Source organism: Microtus oregoni, unplaced genomic scaffold (assembly GCF_018167655.1).
Source record: "Microtus oregoni isolate MIOR12 unplaced genomic scaffold, Mior012 000008F_ref0000371, whole genome shotgun sequence".
Lineage (NCBI taxonomy): Eukaryota > Metazoa > Chordata > Mammalia > Rodentia > Cricetidae > Microtus > Microtus oregoni.
In genome coordinates this window covers 28,387,272-28,412,944 of record NW_024543067.1, presented here as the reverse complement: position 1 = coordinate 28,412,944, position 25,673 = coordinate 28,387,272, and the positions used below count along the sequence as shown (strand labels likewise).

At 40.4% G+C, this 25,673-nt stretch overlaps 1 protein-coding gene and 1 pseudogene across 2 annotated transcripts in view; both read left to right on the top strand.

Moving 5' to 3' along the window:
• Cntn5 (contactin 5) overlaps positions 1-25,673 on the top strand; it is a 1,138,775-nt gene that overhangs the window by 220,168 nt on the left and 892,934 nt on the right. The window lies entirely within an intron of this gene.
• On the top strand, positions 385-1,324 carry LOC121451296 (annotated as a pseudogene).

The following is a 25,673-nucleotide window of genomic DNA, read 5'->3' as shown; positions in this document are numbered from 1 at the left end:
AGGAAGGTTGAGAACCACTGATCTAAGTGATCTTAAAATATAACAACACATATGAACACAAACACATATGAACATACCTAACACTGACTAAATATTTAGTAAAGATTTCATATGTCACTTTCTATGGTCTTCTGTAATTCTATTGGATATTTTGTTGCTTTACCTATAGCCCATTTATGTTATCTGTATTTATTTGAACTAGATAAATATTGACAAATTTCTGCTCATTCGAAAGAACTAACTAGTAGGCTATTTCTTTAAGAAACTAGTTTCCAATTTTTTTTCTCATCATTCACTTAAAATAATCAGCACATGCAAAAGCCTGTAGTTCGTGGACTGGTGAACACTGTGGATTGCTGGAGCAACACAACAAGAAACAGGCTGATGAAACCAGGTTTCGGTTCTGTGGGGGCTGCTTAGGTGGCAGGCAAGGCTTTGATGACAGAGACAGTAGAGGCGACTGGTAGAGGTCAAGGTGGAGGCAGAAGAAGAGGCTTTGGGGCAGAAGAAGTAGAGGAGGTAGCAGACGAGGTGGAGACTTCCACTGTGGGGGCAACGAGGGTCCAGGTGGTGGCCGGGAAGGCAAAAGAGGAAACCAGTCAAGGAAGAACAAGTAATGGTGGACCTGCAGCAGTATGAAGGCATCTTTATCTGTTTTGGGAAGGAAGGTGCCCTTGTCACAAAAAATCTGGTCCCTAGAGAATCTATGTATAAGGAGCAAAGAATATTTCAGAAACAGATGACAAAATTCAGTACCAAGCCTATAACCCTTTAGATTCCGAGCTGGCAGCAGCAATCCTGGGTGATGTGGATTAGGTTCACAGCAAGAGGGATGTTGGGGGCCCAAGATGCTCTACCCTAGGGCAGCCTAGGGTACTACTGACCTCCACATCTGTGATATAATCTGCATGGATGATCTGGTCTATGCTCTTGAGCTCTCCCACCACTCCGACTATGACCTCATCAATTTGACCAAGCACAGAACCAACATTATTCATCCACACTAATACTGTATGCTTATTGTGGTAGTGGACATGGTCTTTGTCAATAGGACCCAGCCAGATCAAACTCAGACTGTGGCTCTGAATGCTCACACCTTCCCACAGAATAGAGGACACTTCGCAATTTCCTCTAAAACCAGTAATATTGACTCCACAGTCTTTGTGGAAGCTGTGTTTCCATCTGAGGTGAAGAAGATGCAACAAGAGAACCTGAAGCCCCAGGAGTAGTTGACACTAGAGCCCTACCAAGGAGACTGCACAGTGGTTGTGTGTTCAGGCCACCTCCCAAGATGAAGAACATACTCAGACCTGTCTGGATTTGAAGAAATGAGTGGTACTACTTTTGCAGTGTTTTCTGTTGTTTGTTTTGTTTTGTTTCCATTAAAAGATTCATCTGTCAAAAAATAAAATAATAAGATAAATAAAGTAATCATATGCAGAATATATTGGTGTACTCTCAAGTCAGTGCAGAGAAAAAAAATATTTTACCAGCGGGTTAATTCCCACCACTGGGTATTGTCTATTTAAGACCCTTCTTTCCTTCCTTCATACTAGAAAATCATTATCCATCATTGGCAACATTTGCTTTCCTTCATTTTCATCTTAATTCAAGATGTTTGAAACAGTTCAGTTTCATTGAATGTATTCATTCTCGTTGTGATTGTAAATGTGCTAAAATTGTTAAATTCTATATTGAGAAACTTTGTCTGTATATGCTCTTCATTCTGGTCATTTTGCTCCTTGATTAAGTGTGCATCTTCCACTTCCTCTTCAAGAACATCACTCACTCTACCCGGCCACTTTTATAAGTTGTGATGGTTTGGATAACAAGTGCCCCATTATCCACTTGAAACCCAGTTGGCACTATGTGGAGAGGTATGGGTCATCCAACCTTGATGCAGGAAGCACATCAGTTTGAGGGTAAAAGCTTTATGTCACTTCCTCTCTGCTTTGCACTTGTAGCTAGGGATGTGAGTTCCTAGAGTCTTGCTCAACTGTTGTGGCTCCTGCCTGCTGCCATACTTCTCTAACGTGATACATGCTTACTCTCAGGAGCTTGAAGCGAAAAATTAACTCATTCTTTATTAAGTTGTCTCAGTCACAGTATCTTTTCACTGCACAGAAAAATGAATAACACATTTGCGTTTATAGTAACAGATTGAATTTTATTTACTATCTAGATAAGCCATGCATGGTACCTAAGAAAATGGTTTTTTTTTGTAAAATATTGTAGAACAAAAATATGTAATATTCATATTTTATTAAAGTAACAGGTTTACAACAATTAAAGAGTTCACTAAATTTTAGCACATAGGAATGTACTAGGTCTTTCTTTTAGGGCAATGACCGGCTTCCCAAATCATGACACAGAGACTTACTGTTAGTTTTGAATGCTCAGCCTAGCTTACTTAGTTGTTGTTCTTCTTCTTTTTCTTCTTCTTCTTCTTCTTCTTCTTCTTCTTCTTCTTCTTCTTCTTCTTCTTGCTCTTTTTTTAATTAATTAATTTATTTCTTTATTTATTAAAAATTTCTGCCTCCTCCCTGCCACCGCCTCCCATTTCCCTCCCCCTCCCCCAATCAAGTCCCCCTCCCTTGTCAGCCCAAAGAGCAATCAGGATTCCCTGCCCTGTGGGAAGTCCAAGAACCACCCACCTCCATCCAGGTCTAGTAAGGTGAGCATCCAAACTGCCTAGGCTCCCACAAAGCCAGTACGTGCAGTAGGATCAAAACCCAGTGCCATTGTTCTTGAGTTCTCAGTAGTCCTCATTGTCCGCTATGTTCAGCGAGTCCGGTTTATCCCATGCTTTTTCAGACCCAGGTCAGCTGGCCTTGTTGAGTTCCTGATAGAACACCCCCATTTTCTCAGTGTGTGGGTGCACCCCTCGAGGTCCTGAGTTCCTTGCTCGTGTTCTCTCTCCTTCTGCTCCTGATTTGCACCTTGGGATTTCAGTCTGGTACTCCAATGTGGGTCTCTGTCTCTGTCTCCCTTCATCGCCTGATGAAGGTTAATATTCAGGTGGATGCCTATATGTTTTTCTTTGGATTCACCTTCTTATTTAGCTTCTCTAGGATCACTAATTATAGGCTCAATGTCCTTTATTTATGGCTAGAAACCAATTATGAGTGAGTACATCCCATGTTCATCTTTTTGGATCTAGTTTCTTGAGTTCTTTATATATTTTGGAGATCAAACCTTTTTCAGTTGTGGGGTTGATGAAGATCTTCTCCCAGTCAGTGGGTTGCCTTTTTGTCTTAGCCAAAATTCAACACCCCTTTATGATAAAGGTATTGGAGAGATTAGGGATACAAGGGTCATACCTAAATATAATAAAAGCTATCTACAGCTACCCGACAGCCAACATTAAATTAAACGGAGAAAAACTCAAAGCCATCCCACTAAAATCAGGAACACGACAAGGCTGTCCACTCTCTCCGTTACCTCTTCAATAAAGTGCTTGAAGTTCTAGCAATAGCAATAAGACAACATAAGAGGATAAAGGGGATTCATATTGGAAAGGAAGAAGTTATGCTTTCGTTATTTGCAGATGATATGATATTATACATAAGCGACCCCAAAAACTATACCAAAGAACTCTTACAGCTGATAAACACCTTTAGTAATGTGGCAGGATACAAGATCAACTCCAAAAGATCACTTTGCCTTCCTATACACTAAGGATAAGGAAGCAGAGAGGGAAATCAGAGAAGCATCACCTTTCACAATAGCCACAAATAGCATAAAATATCTTGGGTTAACTCTGACCAAGGAAATGAAAGATCTATTTGACAAGAACTTTAAGTGTTTGAAGAAAGAAATTGAAGAGGACACTGGAAAATGGAAGCATCTCCCTTCTTCTTGCTCTTTTAACATAAATTAACCTATTTCTCTTTATGTTTTACCTTTAGGGCTTTTTCCCTTTTCTTACTTTCTTGTTGTCTATATGTCTGCTTGGCTGAGAGCTGCCAGACTTCTTGTCTTGGCATGTCTCTTATTCTCTTCTCTCCTTTCTCTTGTTCCTCCTTTTTTCTGAGCCTACATTTCTCCTCCTGTTTATTCTCTCTGTGTGTTAGCCCTGCCTATCCCTCTCCTGTCTTGCTATTGGCCATTCAGCTCTTTATTAGACCAGTCAGGTGCCTTTAGCAGGCAAGATGAAACAAATGCAACTAATCAGCATGAACAAATGTAACTGTAACACATTTTTACATAGTTAAACAAATGTTGTATAAACAAAAGTAACAAATCGTTACACAGCTAAAGTAATATGTCACAGCTTAAACAAATGTAATTCATCTTTGCCTTGTTAAAATAATATTCAACAACATAGTAATTTACTGTGCTACATAGCATGGTGGCACACACCAGTCATTACAACACTAGGGAGTTAAAGACTTTGAGAAAATAAAATTATAAATTGTAGCCAGGCTAGATTATATACATTGTGATATTTTGTCTCACTAAACAAAATCCATGAGCTAGAGAAATGACCCAACTGTGTGTCATACCAAACATACACACAAAAGAATAAATAAGTAAATAAATTAAAATGTTATTTAAAAGTAGTTGATATAAATTTTGGCAATATATTCCTCAAAACAGATATCACAGAACTCCATATAGTTTTGCATCTATAGAAGATGCCATTTCTTCAACAAATGTGCCAATTTCTGTGTCTTCCAATTCAAAATATTCACCGGGTTTTTCTTCAGCATCAAATTTCTTATCATGTGCATATTCTGCACTATCTCTGAGTTCTTTCCTCAGCTTCAGGACAATTTCATTGTCATTTTGTTAAACTCCATGTTAGCATTTCTCATTTTTCTCATGGAGCCTTCCTCCATGTTTTTATGAATTTTCTCTATTCTGAATGGATGGATTTGCTTTAATCATGTGATCAGTTGCTTCTCGGATAATTCAAGGTCTCAGTTTCCACTAGATTCTGCTAGAGTAACATGCTCTTGGATTCCTTCTTTTTTCTGATCCACACTAGGACTAATTAAGCCATCCGAGCACGGTGGATCTGTGGAAATACTGAGCTCTCTTAGGCAGTGTTAATAGCTGGCGCTTGTGACTCCCATGAGGTCCACGGCCACTCACACTTGACCCCACAATGCCTAGGGTGGCACTCTCTTCATGCATGTTTCCTAAATGCTGAAGAAATGGCTGTCATTTGGGAAAAAATCTTTTAGTATTTCTTAGCATTTCCAACAAATGGGTGAAAAACATAACTGAATGGATGTGTTCTCTTACATTTGGCTTCCACAAATCACAGCACAGTTTTGAATGGCACAGCTGTCTTCCCACAGTCATCTTGGCTCAGTATGTAATGTCTGCTTGCATGTGTGATTACAGACTTGTGAAATTTCACTCCTGACAGGTGCTCTTATATTAGTCATTTTGGCTTTTACCATTTCTTTGTTTATAACAGTATAATGGAATTCTGCTACATTTAAATTAATGAGTAGGCACTGGGTTTCCTTTCAATGCTATTGAATACTTTGCCATTCAAATTATAGTTAGCACTCCTCCCTCATGTACAGAACAGAGATGTAAATTTATCCATGTATGGGTGTGTCTGTATTTGAATTAGACACATGAAAGTATAAGGGGGCAGAGAAGGGAAAGGAAGAGGCTTGCTCGGAGGGTGAAGGTGGACCAATCCAGGTCAATGGAAAATAGGTGTCCCAAAAGCAGATGAATATCTGCCTTGAGGAAAAGCACCAGCAAGCCAGTGGGTGGGGATGTGGGGTGTGAGCATGGAGGGGAAACAAGATCAGAGGATAAGGACATGTATGTATTAGAACATCACAAGAAACAGAAAATATTTTTAAAAAGAAATTAGAAAAATTGTAACTCTCATTACTGGATATTTATCAAATATATGACAAAATATGAATCTGTTTAGTTTCAGAAAAATGCAAGAGAGGTGGGCATTGCTTTCTTTATTTTTTTTTAAATGACAAACAAAGACTTTCCTGGTTTAGGAAATGTGAAATAGCAGTGATTGGACACAAATGCTGCTCTTATAATGACGATGCAGGTGTGGTGGAACTTGCTTTTTATAAGAACTTCTTGTTTTTTTTTTTTGTTTTCAAGACAGGGTTTCTATTTGTAGGTTTGAAGACTGTCCTGGAACTCAATCTATAGATCAGATTGGCCTTGCATTCACAGAGATCCACCTGCTCTGCCTCCCGCCTACTGGGATTAAGGTGTGCACTGTCACTACCCAGCCTGTTTTCTTAAGAATTTAATGCACTTGTATCTCTAAAAGCAAATTGGCCACACACTTCCAAGATGCTCACTGTCCTTGGTTAAGTGGATAAACACAAGGACACCCCCAAAGCCACGTATCCTTTCTCTGCCTAACTATTGGTCGTTCTGTGCTTTTTTTAGACCAATCATGTGTTTTAGGCAGGCAAGGTAAAACAAAAGCATCATTCTTTACGTAACTAAACAAATGCAGCATAAACAAAAGTAACACATCTTCACACAGTTAAAGTAATATTCCACAGCATAAACAAATGTACTGCATCTTTACATAGTAAAACTAATACTCTAGAAAATATATATGTGTGTAATTATTACCATAGACGTTGCCAATATTTTCTGGCATTCTATGTAAAATGTTTGCTTGGTATTAGAATATATATCACTAAATGCCTGCTTTAAAATGCAAATGCCTATTTTATTACAATAGAGCATTGTTTCCATGAAGAAATATTTATATTATTCCACCAGTCAGATAATCATTTCTGACTTTCAGTTTCTTAATTTATTTACTGAAGGATTTAAAGCAGAATTTTTCAAAGGATTTTTCCCTTAATAATTTATCAATTATAGTAATACCAGATTGACCCAAATGATATTATTAATATAATGGAATGATAACATTTGTTGACAAAATATCATTCATCGCAAATATGAAATTAAACTAACGTTTTAATATTGTGATTTTTTTTTCTTACAGCATTTATGTATTTTCTAACTACTTCAGGTCCATTGAGCTAGAAGTGAATTTCTGATTTTTCTCAAAATTTTCTGTGTAAACATGAAATCAGAAGCTGGAGAAAGTAATAAAGATTATTTAAAATGAAATTCATGAGTTACACATACTATATAATCTGCTACTGCACCAGAAACATAAATGCTTTTTTTTCTTTACACTCCACAAGAAAGGAAGTATTTAACTGTGTCTCCTGAAAGTTTGTTTAGAATGTAATCAATGAGCAGGTGCTTTGGTGGTGGTGTTGACTGAGGATAGTGAATTCACACTGAGGCTAACAACGCCTTTTATTGATAATCTTCTACCATCTGTTCTGAGGATTTATTCAGACTAAGGAAGCAGCAGGTGAGGAGAGCAAATAGAGGGTGTGCAAAGCCCCAGCCATGCTGTGATTTTGCAAACCAGATCAAGGCCACAGTTGCATCGGAGCATTTGTAGGGGTTGGGCTCGGAGCTGATGGGCTAACTTTTGCTACTTTATTTCTTCCTAAGTACAGGAAGGTATGTCTGAAATGATAACTTTAAAAATGTAAAGGTGTGGTGAAATAACTTTTATATGTGACTGTAACTTTCCGCCATTCTAAAGCAAATTCTCTATATAACCCTGGCTATCTCAATTGGCAAAAGTGAAAGAGCAAGCTAGAAGATCAAATGGAACAATGTGGAAGCTTTCTAAATAAAAATAGAATTTCTGCAGCCTGAGGAGATGGATCAGTGAAAAAAAGGCACTTGTTGCCAAGCTTGACAACTTACGTGGCTGAAGGAGAGACCTGACTTCTGTAAACTGTTCACTGACTTCCACATTGGCACCAGGGAACACACCCACATACAGAGAGACACATACAGAGATATACACATGCATACACACACACACACAATCACACACAGACACACACATGCACACACACACACAAACATGGACAGACACAAGCACATAAACATTCGTGTACACACAAAAACACACATTTATATGTGTGTGAGCACACAAACATACACACACACAAACACATGTACAATCACACACACATACACAAGTGTAGTATGGAGGCCAAGGGTAATTTGTTGCAAGGAAAGACCACTTGTTTCCTGGCTGCCCGGCAGCTTAGACCTGAAAATAATCACAAAAAATTGTATTACTTAAATCACTGCTTGTCCTACTTGCTCTAGCTTCTTATTGGCTAATACTTACATATTAATATTTAACCCATTTTTATTAATCTGTGCAAAATTTCAGCACATCTGTCTCCAGCAGCTGCTCTACAGCTCTCTGACTTCACCTCCTTTCTCCCAGCATTCAGCTTAGTTTCCCTTGCCTAGCTCTGTTCCTTTATAGCTCTGCTTTATCAATGGTAATCACAGCATACAGAGGGAAATCCCACATCACACAAGCACAAAGGCAAAGAAAATAAATGTTATAAAAAACAATGTTCCACTGTTAGCAGATTTTTTTCTGCCCTGGGAAGGGAAAGAGTCAGTAAGATGAGGAAATATGAAATCTGGGGGACACATGCTGTGAGATTAAAGACATAGAGCAAGATACTCATGGAGTCTCAAAACTATAATCCTAGCACTCCAGTGGCTGTAGGGTACAGGGGGTGTCACACAAAGATGGGGACAAACCACCAAAGGGTAGTAAACCAGAAAGAAACTTCATTCCAGAATCCAGAAACTAGAAAAGATAAAGATAATAAGAAAATAAAAAATCTCTACGGGGCACAAAACCTTATTAGCTATCTGAGACCTTAGCCAGATATGGTTTGTATAAAGCTGTGGCCCAGGCCAGTTTCTGAACCCACCTTTTTATAGTAGGGACCCAAGCATTAGGTCTGAACAAAGAAATTTTTACAATCTTAAGCTAAAACTTAGATACAGATTGTCTTATTTTACAATCTCTATTAACAGGGTTTTAGTTAAGAATATTCTCTCTCTCTCTCTCTCTCTCTCTCTCTCTCTCTCTCTCTTTCTCTTTTGGTGGTTTTAGGTGGTGTCTACTGAAGCCCTGTGCTCTCCCCTTTGATTCTGCCAGTTTCACATAGCAGGGATAATGCATAACCCAGAGGTCATAGATCTATTTTCTAAAAGTTGACTCAGTTTATATCCCTAGACCAGCTTCGACCTTGTGGATAGAGCTTTGGGTTGTAAAGCAGAGTAACCCACTGTTAATAGTTAATCCTTAAGCTACTGGGAAAGCTGCTGACAGTCTGTTCTCATTCTCCTAGACTTACAAGTTTTTATTTCATTATTTCTACATTCCTAATTTTGGAATCTATACTTTCATTTTTGGACCCTTCATACCCCCCTTGGATTTGTAACTCTAATCAAATCTTTGATTCATTTTTGATTAAAGTCTCTGACTTGACCCTTTTCCAGCCTGATTTGAGGACAGGGACAATGTATTTTCTTCTGTAGCTGTTTCAAGCTGAAACGGATCATAAAAGTTCAGGGCCCAGGAAGCTGGAGGGCCAGTCAAAGGTAAAAAGCGAATAATGGGCACTGAACAGTGGGGTCTGATTTGACCCAGTAGGAGATAAGCAGCATTCTTGTCAACTGGATCAGTCCATGTCATCTTTTAGCCATTCCAGTGCTCATAGGGTGTAGTCACCAGTGGATGTTTGGACATGTCTGTCAGCCAAATGGAACCCTGCTAGAACAGATATAAACCAGACACAAACATGAAAATTTAGGAATTGAAAGGAAAAATTACTATTGAAACTTTCAGGGAAGAAGCAAAGTCTTAAGACAGGAGAGGGAGTGAAACATCCTCAGGAACAGACAGGTAGGGAGCTTTAGGTTGTTCTTCTCTGGAGTCCTTTTGGTCTGTGAGAAGTGGATATGAGTCTCAGGACTTCTTTAGTACTCTGAAGCTTACACATTTTTTTTATTTAAATCACTGCTTGGCCCATTAGCTCTAGCTTCTTCTTCTTTTTTTTTACAAGCACTTTTTTTTATTGAGAAAAGAAGAAAAAAAAAACATAAACAAAAAACAAGTTTCCACCTCCTCCCAGCCTCCCATTTCCATCCCCCTCCTCCCACCCTTCTCCCCCTCCTCCCACCCTTCTCCCCCTACCCCCACTCCTCTCCCTCTCCCTCTCCAGTCCACAGAGCAGTCCGGGTTCCCTGCCCTGTGGTAAGTCCTAGGTCCTCCCCCCTCCGTCCATATTTAGGAAGGTGAACATCCAAACTGGCTAGGCTCCCACAAAGCCAGCACATTAAGTAGGATCAAAACCCCGTGCCATTGTCCTTGGCGTCTCATAAGCCCTCATTGTTCGCCATGTTCAGAGAGTCCGGTTTTATCCCATGCTTTTCCAGTCACAGTCCAGCTGGCCTTGGTGAGCTCCCAGTAGATCAGCTCCACTGTCTCAGTGGGTGGGTGCACGCCTCGTGGTCCCGGCTTCTTTGCTCATGTTCTCCCTCCTTCTGCTCCTCATTGGGACCTTGGAAGCTCAGTCCAGTGCTCCTGTGTGGGTCTCTGTCTCTATCCATCACCAGATGAAGGTTCTATGATGATATGCAAGATATTCGTCAGTATTGCTCTAGGATAGGGTCATTTCAGGTTCCCAATCCTCAGCTGCCCAAGGAACTAACTGGAAACCTCATCTTGGGCACTTGGGAGCCCCTCTAGAGTCAAGTCTCTTGCCCACCCTAAAGTGGCTCCCTTAACTAAGAATTGTGGGTCCGTGCTCCCCTATCCACCTTTCCTTTATCAAAATTCTCCTGTTTCCCCAAGTCCACCCTCCTTCCCTTCTACCTTTTCTCTCCCCATATCCCCTTACCCCCATCCCACACCACCCCCAAGATCCCAATTTTCTCCCCGGCAATTTGGTCTACTTCCCTTAGCCAAGAGGATAACTATATGTTTTTCCTTGGGTTCACCTTCTTACTTAGCTTCTTTAGGTTCACCTATTGTAGACTACGTGGCCCTTATTTATGACTAGAAACCAATTATGAGCGAGTACATCCCATGTTCATCTTTTTGGGTCTGGGACACCTCACTCAGGATAGTGTTTTCTATTTCCATCCATTTGCATGCAAAATTCGAGAAGTCATTGTTTTTTATAGCAGCGTAGTACTCTAGCATGTATATATTCCATACTTTTCATCCATTCTTCCATTGAAGGGCATCTAGGTTGTTTCCAGGTTCTGGCTATTACAAATAATACTGCTATGAACATAGTTGAACAAATGCTTTTGTCATATGATAGAGCATCTCTTGGGTATATTCCCAGGAGTGGTATTGCTGGGTCCAGGGGTAAGTTGATCCCGAATTTCCTGAGAAACCGAAACACTGACTTCCACAGTGGTTGCACAAGATTGCATTCCCACCAGCAATGGATGAGGGTACCCGTTCCTCCACAGCCTCTCCAGCAAAGGTTATCCTTGGTGTTTTTGACTTTAGCCATTCTGACAGGTATAAGATGATATCTCAAAGTTGTTTTGATTTGCATTTCCCTGATTGCTAAGGAAGTTGAGCATGACCTTAAGTGTCTTTTGGCCATTTGAACTTCTTCGGTTGAGAATTCTCTGTTCAGTTCAGTGCCCCATTTTTTAATTGGGTTAATTAGCATTTTAAAGTCTAGTTTCTTGAGATCTCTATATATTTTGGAGATCAGACCTTTGTCTGTTGCAGGGTTGGTGAAGATCTTCTCCCAGTCAGTAGGTTGCCTTTGTGTCTTAGTGACAATGTCCTTTGCATTACAGAAGCTTCTCAGTTTAAGTAGGTCCCATTTATTCAATGTTGCCCTTAATGTCTGTGCTTCTGGGGTTATACATAGGAAGCGATCTCCTGTGCCTATCTGTTGTTGGGTATTTCCCACTTTCTCTTCTATCAGGTTCAGTGTGTTCGGGCTGATATTGAGGTCTTTAATCTATTTGGACTTGAGTTTTTGCACGGTGATAGATATGGGTCTATTTTCATTCTTCTACAGGTTGACATCCAGTTGTGCCAGCACCATTTGTTGAAGATGCTTTCTTTCTTCCATTGTATACTTTTAGCTCCTTTATCGAAAATGAGGTGTTCATAGGTTTGTGGGATAAAATCCGGGTCTTCTATATGATTCCATTGGTCGACTTCCCTGTTTTTATGCCAGTACCACACTGTTTTCATTACTGTAGCTCTGTAATAGAGTTTGAAGTCAGGGATGGTAATGCCCCCAGAAGATCCTTTATTGTATAGGATTGTTTTGGCTATCCTGGGTTTTTTGTTTTTCCATAAAAAGTTGATAATTGTCCTCTCCAGATCTGTGAAGAATTTTGATGGGATCTTGATGGGGATTGCATTGAATCTATAAATTGCCTTTGGTAGAATTGCCATTTTTACTATGTTGATCCTCCCAATCCAAGAGCAAGGGAGGTCCATCCATTTTTGGGTATCCTCTTCAATTTCTTTCTTCAATGCCTTAAAGTTCTTGTCAAATAGATCTTTCACTTCCTTGGTTAGATGTACCCCAAGATATTTTATGCTGTTTGTGGCTATCGTGAATGGTGAAGCTTCTCTGATTTCCCTCTCTGCTTCCATATCCTTTGTGTATAAGAGGGCGACTGATTTTTTGGAGTTGATCTTGTATCCTGCCACATTACTAAAGCTGTTTATCAGCTGTAAAACTTCTTTGGTGGAGTTTTGGGGGTCGGTTATGTACACTATCATATCATCTGCAAATAACGAAAGTTTAACTTCTTCCTTTCCAATTCGAATCCCCTTGATCCCATTATGTTGTCTTATTGCTATTGCTAGAACTTCAAGCACTATATTGAAGAGGTATGGCGAGAGTGGATAGCCTTGTCGTGTTCCTGAGTTAAGTGGGATGGCTTTGAGTTTCTCTCCGTTTAATTTGATGTTAGCTGTCGTCTTGCTGTATATAGCTTTTATTATATTTAGGTATGACCCTTGTATCCGTAATCTCTTCAAGACTTTTAACATAAATGGATGTTGAATTTTGTCAAATGCTTTTTCAGCATCTAATGAAAAGATCATATGGTTTTTTTCTTTCAGTTTATTTATATGCTGGATTACATTGATAGATTTTCGTATGTTGAACCAGCCCTGCATCTCAGGAATGAAGCCTACTTGATCATAATGGATAATTTTTCGGATGTATTCTTGGATTCGATTTGCCAGTATTTTGTTGAGGATTTTTGCGTCGATATTCATGAGTGAGATTGGCCTGTAGTTCTCTTTCCTGGTTGAGTCTTTGTGTGGTTTTGGTATCAGAGTAATTGTGGCTTCATAAAAGGAATTAGGTAATGACCCTTCTGTTTCTATATTGTGGAATACATTAAGGAGTATAGGTATTAGGTCTTCTTGGAAGTTCTGGTAGAATTCTGCACTGAAACCATCTGGTCCTGGGCTTTTTTTGGTAGGGAGGTTTTTGATAACAGCTTCTAATTCTTCGTGACTGACAGGTCTGTTTAGATTGTTCACCTGGTCCTGGTTTAGTTTTGGTAAATGATATTTATCTAAAAACGTGTCCATTTCTTTTACATTTTCCAGTTTTGTGGCATACAGCCTTTTGTAATAAGATCTAATGACTCTCTGAATTTCTTCTGTGTCTGTGGTTATGTCCCCCTTTTCATTTCTGATCTTATTAATTTGCGTGTTCTCTCTCTGTCGTTTGATTAGTTTGGATAGGGGTTTATCAATCTTGTTGATTTTCTCCAGGAACCAGCTTTTTGTTTCATTGATTCTTTGGATTGTTTTCTGTGTTTCTATTTTGTTGATTTCAGCCCTCAGTTTGATTATTTCCAGTCTTCTACTCCTCCTAGGTGAGTCTGCTTCTTTTTTTTCTAGAGCTTTCAAGTGGGTTGTTAAGTCTCCAATATGTGCTTTCTCTGTTTTCTTTAGGTGGGCACTTAGTGCTATGAACTTTCCTCTTAGGACTGCTTTCATTGTGTCCCATAAGTTTGAGTATGTTGTTTCTTTATTTTCATTGAATTTAAGGAAGACTTTAATTTCTTTCTTTATTTCTTCCTTAATCCAGGTATGGTTCAGTAGTTGACTGTTCAGTTTCCATGAGTTTGTAGGCTTTCTGGGGGTAGCATTGTTGTTGAATTCTAACTTTAATCCATGGTGATCTGATAAGACACAGGTGGTTACTAATATTTTTTTGTAACTGTGTAAGTTAGCTTTGTTACCGAGTATGTGGTCAATTTTTGAGAAGGTTCCATGGGCTGCAGAGAAGAAGGTATATTCTTTCCTCTTTGGGTGGAATAATCTATAGATGTCTGTTAAGTCCATTTGCTTCATTACCTCCATTAATTCTCTAATTTCTCTGTTAGGTTTCTGTCTGATTGACCTGTCCATTGGTGAGGGAGGAGTGTTTTTTTTTTGTTTTGTTTTGTTTTGTTTTGTTTTGTTTTTTTTTTCGAGACAGGGTTTCTCTGTGGCTTTGGAGCCTGTCCTGGAACTAGCTCTGTAGACCAGGCTGGTCTCGAATTCACAGAGATCCGCCTGCCTCTGCCTCCAGAGTGCTGGGATTAAAGGCGTGCGCCACCTTCGCCCGGCAAGGAGTGTTGAAGTCTCCTACTATTAGTGTGTGCGGTTTGATGGCTGCCTTGAGTTTTAGTAATGTTTCTTTTACGTACGTGGGTGCTTTTATATTAGGGGCATAGATATTCAGGATTGAGACTTTGTCCTGATGAATTGTTCCTGTTATGAGTATAAAATGTCCCTACCCATCTCTTCTGATTGATTTAAGTTTGAAGTCAACTTTGTTAGAAATTAGTATGGCCACACCTGCTTGTTTCTTAGGTCCATTTGCTTGATAAGCCTTTTCCCAGCCCTTTACTCTGAGTAGGTGCCTGTCTTTGTGGTTGAGGTGTGTTTCTTGTAGACAGCAGAATGTTGGATCCTGTTTTCTTATCCAATCTCATAGCCTGTGCCTTTTTATAGGTGAGTTGAGCCCATTGATATTAAGTGATATTAATGACCAGTGGTTGTTAACTCAGGTCAGTTTTTTAGTAGTAGGGTTTGTGTGTTTTTTTTTCTTTGATTTGCACTGATGAAGGGTCTCTAGATGTCTGAGTTTTTGTGGTCATTGTTGGACTCCTTGGTTAGTGATTTAACTTCTATAATTTTCTGTAAGGCTGGATTTGTGGCTACGTATTGTTTAAATTTGTTTTTATCCTGGAAAATTTTGTTTTCTCCATTTATAGTGAACGAAAGTTTGGCTGGATATAGTAGTCTGGGCTTGCATCCATGGTCTCTTAGTTTCTGAAGTACATCTATCCAGGACCTTCTGGCTTTTATGGTTTCCATGGAGAAGTCAGGTGTAAGTCTGATAGGTTTACCTTTATAAGTAACTTGGCCTTTTTCCTTTGCGGCTCTTAATATTCTTTCTTTATTCTGTATATTTTGTGTTTTGATTATTATATGGCGAGGGGATGTTTTCTTTTGATCCAGCCTATTTGATGTTCTGTATGCTTCTTGAACCTTCATAGGTACATCTGTCTTCAGGTTGGGAAAGTTTTCTTCTATAATTTTATTAAGTATATTTTCTGGACCGTTGAGCTGCACTTCTTCTCCTTCTTCTACTCCAATTATTCTTAGGTTTGGTCTTTTTATTGTGTTCCATATTTCCTGAATGTTTTGTGATGAGAGTTTTTTGGACTTGCTGTTTTCTTTAATCAGAGCGTTTATTTTCTCTATGTTATCCTCAGAATCTGAGATTCTTTCTTCTATCTCTTGTATTCTGCTGGTTATACTTGATTCTGTAGTCTCTATTCGTTTACCTAGATTTTCCATGTCCAGCAGGCCCTCTGTTTGTGTTTTCTTCTTTGCCTCCATTTCAGTTTTCAAGTCTTGAACTGGTTCCATTATCTGCTTGATTTTTTTTCCTTGGTTTCCTAGGGTATCATTCACTGATTTACTCAATTCCTCGAACTTTCTGTTATACTTCTCATCCATTTCCATAAGGGCGTTTTTTATATGCTGTTTAAGGGTGTCAATCTCTTTCATGAAGTCAGTTTTTTCTACTTCTTCTTGATTAAGGTGTTCATGTCCTCCTGTTGTGAGGTCACTAGCTTCTGGTGGTTTCGTTTTGTTTTTCAGATTGTTGGGAGAATTCCTGCATTGGTGTCTGCCCATCTCTTCCTCCCAATACTCCCCTTTGGATCTTCTTTTACAGGATCAGGTCTTCTTGCCCACTGATGTACCTTCCCAGTGATGTCACTCCCCAGAGATGTTTCTCCACAATGATGTTTCACTGGGGGCCCAGATAGAAACTCTGTGCTGCTTGGTTAGCTCGCGATCAAAGGGCCCACCCTGCTCGCTGTGGGCAGGCTATGGGAACAAAGGAGCTACAGGCCACTCCTTTTTCCTCCCGGTTCGGGTTGGGTCCCAGTGCCCTAGCAGGCTGTGCAGGGAGGCGCTATGCTGTCAAAGAAGGGAGGGAGGGAGGGAGACAGGGGGTGGGGGGATCTGGATGTAAGCTGGATGGGATAGGAAGAGAGGAGGTATGGGCAGTATAGCCCCTGTAGGATGGCCAGGAAGTGTGGGCGGGCTTAGGTTTGTTCCCGGCTGCCGCAGCACTCACTCACCACAATGATGTTTCACTCGGTGCCCAGATCGAAACTCCGGGCTGCTTGGTTAGCTTGCGAACAAAAGGCACTTACACATTTTTTTAAGTTTGTAAAAAGATATAAGTTTTAGAGATATTAACAATCCCCTGTGTATAATCTGTACTGATATTTACATTGCAGAAATGGCAGTATACTCGTGCCAGAAACAAATCTAGTTGAAAGCATGAGCATTTTTGTTTTATCCCGAAAATTGTGACAGATGTTCTCTGCACAATGAAAGGCATCTTTGAGGTCTATAGTTAGGAAACAACCAAAGGGAATCTGAAATCTTGAGACTGCGGCTATGATGATATTGGCAATCCTCTGCCAGTGCTCGATTAATAGCTTATCAGAATTTTGCCAATTAATGTTCAGACTATGAAATTTTGGAGTCCTAAACATAACAGCAGCATAATGAGAGAAATCTGAAACATGCTTTATTTTTTAAACATCCCAAATCGTTTTATCAACATTTAAGCCTTTTTATCCGAGACCATTATAACTTGCGTTTACATGTCTTAAGCCACTTTCTTGCATTTTGAAACATTTTTATTTACATACCTTAAGTCACTTTCCTTTGCACATCTTGAAATATCCTTTTAACCCTCAAACTCTTTTAGATCCTCACATCTTAAGCTTTGCATCGTAAAACAACTTTTACTTACTTTAGCAGTAGGTGCAGGTCGCTGACCATTGAGAGCAGTCACTGTAGAGTTTCTTTAAACAAAGGAATGGTAAGAAGTTATACTGAAATCTGTTTTGTGAGTTCTCTCTCTCTCTCTCTCTCTCTCTCTCTTTCTCTCTCTCTACCTCCCTCTCTCCTTCTCTCTCTCTCTCTCTCTCTCTCCCCCTCTCTCTTTCTCTCTCTCTACCTCCTCTCTCTCTCTCTCTCCCCTCCTTCCTCTCTCTTTCCCTCTCTCCCTCCCTCCCTCTCTCTCTCTTCTCTCTCTCTCTCTCTCTGTCTCTCTTTCTCTTTCTCTCTCTCCCTCCAACCTCTCCTTCTCTCTCTCTCCCTCCCCCTCCTTCTCTCTCTCTCTCTCTCTCTCCTTCCTCTCTCTTTCCCTCTCTCTCTCTACCTCCCTCCCTCTCTTCTCCCTCTCTCTGTCTTTCCCTCTTTTACTCTTTGAGTCTGTTAACAAGGTCAACTGTGTCTAGATTTTGTATTGACTCTCAGAGAGTGAGATCTGTGACCTGAATCTTAGAGAGAGCTGAGAAGGCAGCTAAAGCCTTGGTTGCTGCTTTTTAAGCTGGCCAAAACTATTAGTCACCAAACAGCATCAGAGTTCTAAGAGGAATAAATTTTGCCTGAGTTATTGATTTAAAAAAAAAAATCACAAAGACTTATTTTCTGGCTGCCTAGACAGCTATCCTGGGGTCCTCCATGGTCTTTGAGGGCAGACGATAGGGCAACATCCATCAGGCTGACAAGGTCCCAGAACATCCATAGGCTTCTCATGAGAGGAGCAGCCTACCTTTTGCCTTAGGCAACTAGAGTCTCAATTTCTGTGTCCTGTTTTCTCCACCATCTGAAGAGAGTCTTTGCAGTAGTTGAGGTGAAAGGCAGGTTTTCCCAGTGGCTAGGGATGCCACTTTTGAGCCAGTTCTGAGCAGATCTTCTTCTGTGCTCATCTGTCTTCTTTGGAGGAAGTAGAGGAGCTGTCTGGAGCCGGCATGCCTCTCTATTATAAAAAACTTTTTAGTAAACAATATAAATGCCATTTTCTGCAGATCTCTGAGCATTTGAAGACTGTCTGTCCATTAACTATATCTGTGCAGACAACCCTTGCTACTTGCCCTAAGCACACAAGTGACTAGGTAAGGCTTATCTCTTATACCAGTACTTAGCATGACTATGACCAACAGCTTGTCATTTAAAAGTTGACTCTTAGCTTGTATTTTTTAACAGTCTATAACATGTTAGCAGCTTTTATAAGACTAGGACTTTATATTACGTTTCTGTCAGATTTAGTTAAGAATAATGGTTTCGAATTAAAGCTGTTTTAGTATCAAAATAAAACTCATCATCATAGATTATGAGTTCAGTAAAATATTAAGATAACCATTCTTTGGGTAACAGCAGACCAAGTTTGAACCAAACTGAGACGGCAAAGAAAAGTGATTATATCAGACTCAATAGCCAAAACATTCTGAGGTAAATTTAAAGTTTGGGCAGGTAGTAAGGGTTGCATCCAGGACATTTGAAAATGATTAACTTACACATTTAGTGGCCATATTTAAGCATTTAAACCAGACAAAACGTTTCTTACTTTTTCCAGCTGAAATTTTAGGTGGCGGGGTAGATGGGCTGCATGCCTTTTGTACTTTCCTGATGGGTCCACTCCTGCAGCTGCTCTGCTCTGGTGTTTCCTGCTGTGCCACTTTGAAGCAGAAATCATTTTATGAGACCAAAACCATTTATCATCCAGAAGTAGCAGCTGACAGTGGCCATCCTTGGTACCAGGCCTTGTAGTCATCTCTGCTCACCTCTGTCCTCCTGGCTCATTTTTGGCATTCTGAGACTGCAGTACCTGTCCCTGGCTGCCATCAGTGCTAGAACAGAGAGGAGCCGGCTGAATCCTGGACTCCTGAGGCAGAGAGGGGCTAAGAAGGCTGGCCAAATCTACTGTTAGATCCTGAAATCCTAGAAGTGAGAGAATAGGATCTGAAAGGGCCTGAGGCTCAGAGGAACCTCCCGCTATAAGGACTGATAATTCTTTAAGTCTTATTGTAGGGCTTTGTCAAAGATGGTTGAGGAATTTTTGAATCCTTGTGGCAGGCGGGTCCAGATGAGCTGACCACTTAAAGTTCCGGTCTTGGTCATGCCATTTGAAGGCAAAAAGTGGCTGACTCTTGGCTTCGAAGGTTAGACTGAAGAAGGCGTCCTTAAGATCTAGAACTGAATACACTTGAAGCTCCAGAGAAAGGGAGTGTAGGGGTTGGAAACTGTAGCATGAATGTCTTCAACCTGTTTGTTAGTCTCCCTAAGATCTTGCATGGATTGATAGTCACTGGTCCCTGGCTCTTGACAGAAGTGGGGAATTCCATGCTCCTGGAACCAATTAATATGTGTAGTAATGCCCAACTTGGCCTCTGGGTCATGGGGAACTGCCTCACCTTGAGTGGTTGGGCATTGGCTTTTAAGGTGAATACAACTGGGGGCTCCTGAACTGCTAGTCCTTGTGGATTAGTTTCTGCCCATACTCCTGGGATAGAGTGCTGGAGTTCAGCCATTAGAGGAGATACCTCTAGGGTGAGAATTTGTTAGAACAGCCTATATTCTTTCAGATCTAGGCATCAAGCATAGACTTCGGGCCAAGGGGAGATCATTACCCCCTTCCCAGTGAATTGAATTTTGGCTTTTATCTTAACCAATAAGTCTTTTCCAAGGAGGGGATAAAGGCATGCAGGGATGACTATAAAGAAACCCATAACTTTCTTTTTTCCCAATCGCATGGTCTGTTTTGTGATCCATGGTTTTAGGGCCATCCTTGTAGCCCCTTGAACCCACGTTTGTTTGTCTGATAAAGGCCCCAGTGGAATTTTTAATACCAAATGGTGGTTGCTTCTCCACTTTTAGGATTTTCCAAGGTTCAAGAAAAGGCTTTAAACCCTGTCTGCTTCAATCGTCTGGACCTGCCAATCCAGGACTTCTTGTCCCATCCTCCTTTGTGGGCATTTCCCGTTTGCTATTTGGGACAGTCTGTGTTCTCTCTGCCTATCTGGTCCCCAACTCTGATCTGCCAGTAAGACATTTGCCAGTCCCTGAAATTGCTTATCCTCGGGTGTTTTTCTGCTGTTGTAAACCTTAGTGGCTATAGCAATCAATTCAGTCAGATTTTTACCTTTAAATCCTTTGAGTTGCTGAAGCTTTCTCTTAATATCTGGGGCTGCTTGGTTAATGAAAGCCAGGTTGACTGCCATTTGGTTCTCAGGAGCCTTAGATAGATTGGTGGGCTGTCTACCAAGTGCCCAGATACCACCTCTTTAATGAATACCTCATAATTAGTGGGTCAACCATCTCATCCTGGAACCTGCTTACAGCATTTTCGCTGAATTCTATCTCTTTCTTTGGTGGTGAACATTATCTGGAGCAATTGCTGTCAATCTCCCCCAGGTTGGGGAATGTGTAAATAGGGCAGCATCTAGATCTATTAGTGCTTGGGGTTTCTCAGTAAAGGAAGGAGCTTGTAGTTTTTAGTTATACAGGCCACTAATTGAAAAGGGGAAATAAACCAGGCAGGGGTTGCTGTCCTCTTCAGAAGGTCCCACAGTGCAGAGAGGGAGAGCAGTAGACACCACCACCCACCACCTGCCACCTGTGGCTTCCCCAAACAAGTGTGGAACAGGCTCAACTGTAAAGGAGAAAGTTGGAGAGGAGAAGGGGATGGAGAGGCACTCTGCAAGGGAGCAGAAGATTTGGGTGAGATGAAGGTGGAGGTGGAATCAGCACTCAGAAAAGGTCTGTGAAGCAGAGGGTTATATGGGGGAGGAAAAGGTCTCTGATAGGATTGGCTGGTGGGAACAAGACTGCAGGAGTACTAGATCCATTGGTTCTTCCTTTTGACCTCTTCAGTAGAACAGGAAGGATGTTAGTCTCATTCTCTGGGAAAGGAAGGAGAGATTTTAGCCATGAATGAGGGTGAGTCAGGAGGTAGCGCCAGGCCACTATAGTACTTGGTCTGGGTAACCTTGGTGACTGAAAACAGTCGCCTGAACTTTAAGCATAAGCTTAAGGTCAAAGGAGCCTGCAGAAGGCCAGCCGACCTGAAAGGCTGGCTATTCTAGAGAGCAGAATGTCTTGAGTAGCTCCGGCTTCACACAGGTTCTGCAACAGCCTCCCTGAAATCCTGGAAAAGAGAAAGGATAAGGTCCAGGCGAGACTTAGGTTTGGAAGAAGCTTTTCCCATAGTGGAAATTTCTTCACACATAACCACAACAAGAAGACTGACAACAGACAACATTACATGAAACAAAATTGGCAAGACATTGCTGTGTGCTGGTATGATTGTATGCTAAAGGGTCGCATAAACGCATAACCCATTGGCTAGTGGAGGAATGGAGCTTCCCCTCATTTCCTCCGGCTCTGAGATACAGATTGTCTTATTTTACAATCCCCATTAACAGAGTTTTTTTTTTTGTTAATTAGTGTTTGTACTAAATATTGTCTTCCTTGGTACTCCCAGGTAGTGTTTTCTGAAGCCCTGTGCTCTCCCCCTGGATGCTGCCAGCTTCACATAGCAGGGATAATGCATAACCCAGAGGTCATATATCTATTTTTTGAAAGTTGACTCAGCTCATATCCGTAGGCTAGCTCTCAGTTTGCAGAAAGATGCTTTGGCCTTGTAAATAGAGCTATGGGTTGTAAAGTGGAGTAACCCACTGTTAATAGTTAATCAGCTGAGAAAGCTGCTGACAGTCGGTTCTCATTTTCCTAGGCTTACAACTTTATCTTTCTTAATTTCTACATTCCTATTTATGGAATCTAAATTTTTACATTTTTATTTTTTTTGACCCTTCAGTGGCTATTGTCAGGGATTCAAGGACAGCCTAATGTACTGACTCAACCACTCCCTGGCATAAAATAGAACACTTGTGTGTTAAGAATCAAAGATGGTGTTATGTCAAAATTGAGATTGAACAAGTACTTCAAATGGCAAATTATTTAAGAAATACAGCATAGATACTAATTCAGAACAAACAAAGCAAACAACACTCAAAGAGAATTATTTGAGAGGAGGAATTAATCTTAGGTGGCAGTTTACTATACAGATGTTGACACCGAGGGTGGGACTTGTGAGCCCTTCCTCCATCCATGCTGGGATGTTTCATGGCCTAGTCTCTGCAGGTCTAGTGCAAGCAGTCATGAGATGGTGCATTTGGGTGTGCAATAGCCCTTAGATGCTGTCTTTAATAAGAATTATTCCTGCCCTTCTTCTGTCCATCATGTTGGTACACTAACCAAAATCAGCAGGAATGCAAAGTAGGAAGAAAATGAACTACAATAGTAGTTCTATGAGAACCAAGACCTAAAATGCATAACTGACGTATTTTCTTAACTTGCAACTTTTTGATGAATCTCTAGTTTTATGAAATGGTGACCTTTTGATTGGATCGAGCTCAGAGGCAGTGAGGAAGCTAGTTGCTAGTGACAACAGCCGAGCACACTGCCATCTACACTGACCAGATCCTTTCCTATTGCCTAAGGCTATATCATCAGCTGAGTTGGGCTTAAAACTTGTACAAAAAATTTAAGGAAAGCACAGAGAAGCAGACCACCCCAGAGGCCTGTGACAAAATAAGTCTTATCCTGTGAGTAAGCCCGAAGCAGACGCCCGGGAAGAAGATTCTATCAGCTATTAACCTCCAGCCGACATGCTGTGTCCAGAGCAAGTCCGAGAAGAGAACTGAAGCTTCCCTGTAAACTGATGTCCTCAGAGAAGAGTGGCAGACTTATGCAACATGTTGCTTAATGGAGATTTCTGAATAACTGCTGATTCAGAATGAAGCTATGCTGACCCACATATGCCCACTATGAAGTCAGTTTACAGAATAAATTCAATCGCGTGAGGGTGAAAGAAAACAGCAATAGTAAGGCTTTGAGATATAGCGAAATTGATTAAGAAAATTATCCCAGGAGAATGCTAACCACATAAATAACACACACACAAACACACACACAGGAAAAGAGACATAAAAACAAGAAAACCATAGACACAAGTAATAATGGTGAATTGTTAGATTAGGAGCAGAGAGAAACATGGGGTAAAAATGATCATGACAAGCTCATTAAAGGTCCATATTCCACATGTGTGATAAAACTACAAGACATGCAGAGTGCTTCGCATACACAGAAAGGGGGTGCTGAACAGAGATAGGATACTCAGGCACTGAGATTCAATTTAGGAAACAAAATACTTCAGTTTATTACTAGAAATAATCTCATAGAACAAGGAAACAATGGCTAACGCTGAAAGGCGAGAGGGGTACATGATGCAGAGCATCCAAACTGAGACAGTCAGTGAAAATTGTGAATTCAGTCACAGTGATTAAATTACTAAAGCCAAATGCTTTATGTTAAAGTGAAACATTTGCAAAATTAGATGGCAGTAGCATCACTAACTCCAAGAACATGCTGAGAGTGGCTGAACAGTACAAGTAAAATGGATGGGCATTCTAATATGTGAAAGTCGTCTCTGTCAATTATCATTAATAATCTTGTATTTGAGAAGTGCATCCAAAAATAGCAGACAGGAAGAAAGCAAAGAAGGACGGAAGGAGGAAGGGAGGGAGGAAGACAAGTGGATAGATAGATAGATAGATGATAAAGATAGATAGAGATACATAGAAAAATACACAGATATAGATAGAAAGAAAGGAAGGATGGAAGAAAGGAAGAAAGAGAGAAAAAAGAGAGAGAGAGAAAAAAGAGAGAGAGAGAAATAAATAAATAAATGTGGGATACAATACATTGCTACTGAGGTTTTCAAAATAAAATATATGTTTAAACATGAGACTATACTGTAGTTTTAAAAAATTAGGAAGATTTATAAATGAAGTAGAGAATAAATATCCTTGAGGATACTATCAGAATTCACATGGATACTTTTTTCCTAGTATTTGCTTTAATGTAGCTTATGCAATATCTGATTACCTTTGAGAATAAGCTATATAGCACCCATATGCTTCTATGTTTATATTAAAATGCAAACAATATATCTGAAGCTTTAAGTATAAATAATATCTATAGAAGACAGAAAAAGTTGTCAGAAAATTTCATCCGTTCCTAAATAGCTCCTAAAATATAAAACATAAAGTTGTATAAGTCATTGTTAATAGTGATAGGTTAATTTTTTCATTGACATAAAACATACTGCTTCTCTGCATCCAATGTTATTTAAACATATATTTTTGCCATGTGTGTTGCAACCTCGGAGTAGGCTGAAGATACCCAAGACCAAGTTCTTAGCACAACAGAAATTTATTTACTCCAGAGGGGCAGAGGGTAGAGGGCAGGGTTAAGGACAAAAACAGGAAATAGAAAAGAGAAGGAGAAGGGAACCAGGGAGATGGGAGAAAAGAGGCAAAGGACAGGAGGAAGGGACATTTTTCCTGGAGGGACAAAGGAATGTCTCTGGGTAGAGAGGAGACAGACGTGGCCCATAGGCAAACAATAGTTTATAAAGGTAAAAGGGAAACTCTGAATTAAGATGAATTGTTTAATTTTGATTGGGAATGTTAATTAAGGCCAAAGGGAGACTTTGATTGTTAGACTTCAGTATTTTGATAGCTAGACCTTGGGTAGTCAGCCTCAGCAGGAGAAAGTGGCCAAATAAGGGAATGCAAATAAGGGACTGGACCTTGGAGACTGTTAGGAATATTTCTTAAGATGAATCTCTCTGCCAATGAAAATAGTTCCAATCAGACCAAATCAGACCAAATAAAAATGCCCAGGTGTAATGCAGTGTTCCTGACAGCAGGGGAGACCACAAAAAACCCTGAGACCACTTGTGTTCCCTTTTGGGCTGCAGCCTAAATAGCCGGTGGGAGTGGTCCTCTACTTGGCAGATTTTTTTTTACCCTCCCCTGGAGGATTCACTGCTTGGTGGGCTTTCATGGAGGTGGAGTCCAGACCAAGGCAACTCCCAGAACGAGGGGGCTTCCAAAAATGAATGCTGGGTATTACATTCCAGACTCTTGTGTAAATGGCGACAGGGAGCTGAGGTGATGCTTATGACCAACATTTTATGCTCTTTTTTGATAAAGGGGTGTTGGCTTGAATCTGGCTACTTCCTGTGGGCATTGAGTGACGTGGAGGAGAGGAGAACTGGAAGCTGGTAGGCTCATGCTCAGCTGTGTGACTGGGGCAGCATCCAGTTTACTGTCATCCTGGAATCCTCAGGCAGTAGCTTTTTAAGGGAGATGAGAAGGCAGGAGGCTAGGAGAAAAAAAATATTGTTATTATTGGCCCTATAAATGGAGCTAGTTATGGAAAAGTCATTAACTGCCAAAAAGAATGGGACAGAGAAGTGCCCTGGTTGTACAGGTGAGGCTCGAGTGTATAATTAGGACATAATAGCAGACAAAACCAGATTTTAGTTGGTAGGTGTTCTTGATCCAGA